Source organism: Gavialis gangeticus, unplaced genomic scaffold, assembly GCF_001723915.1.
Source record: "Gavialis gangeticus isolate Ggan-Ray unplaced genomic scaffold, GavGan_comp1, whole genome shotgun sequence".
Lineage (NCBI taxonomy): Eukaryota > Metazoa > Chordata > Crocodylia > Gavialidae > Gavialis > Gavialis gangeticus.
In genome coordinates, this window is record NW_017729022.1 from 9,504,886 (window position 1) to 9,505,135 (window position 250).

Genomic DNA, 250 nt, shown 5'->3' on the forward strand with positions numbered 1-250 from the left:
CATCCACACTTTCCCTTAGTCCCATTTTCCCCTCTCCCCACCTACCTTTTCAGCTCCCCCGCAGCTCTGGCTCCAGTCCCAGCCTCTGTGCGGGCATCCTCCCCTGTTCTGTAGGCTTTGGGCATTGTCTTTTATTCAATTAACCTAAAGTTAGCCCCGACCCTCAGCTCTTCAGCCCAGGCCCTTCTAGTCTACCGGTTCTAATCCCAGTCCTGGTAACTTTCACTACCAGCAACTTTCATTCCCTAAA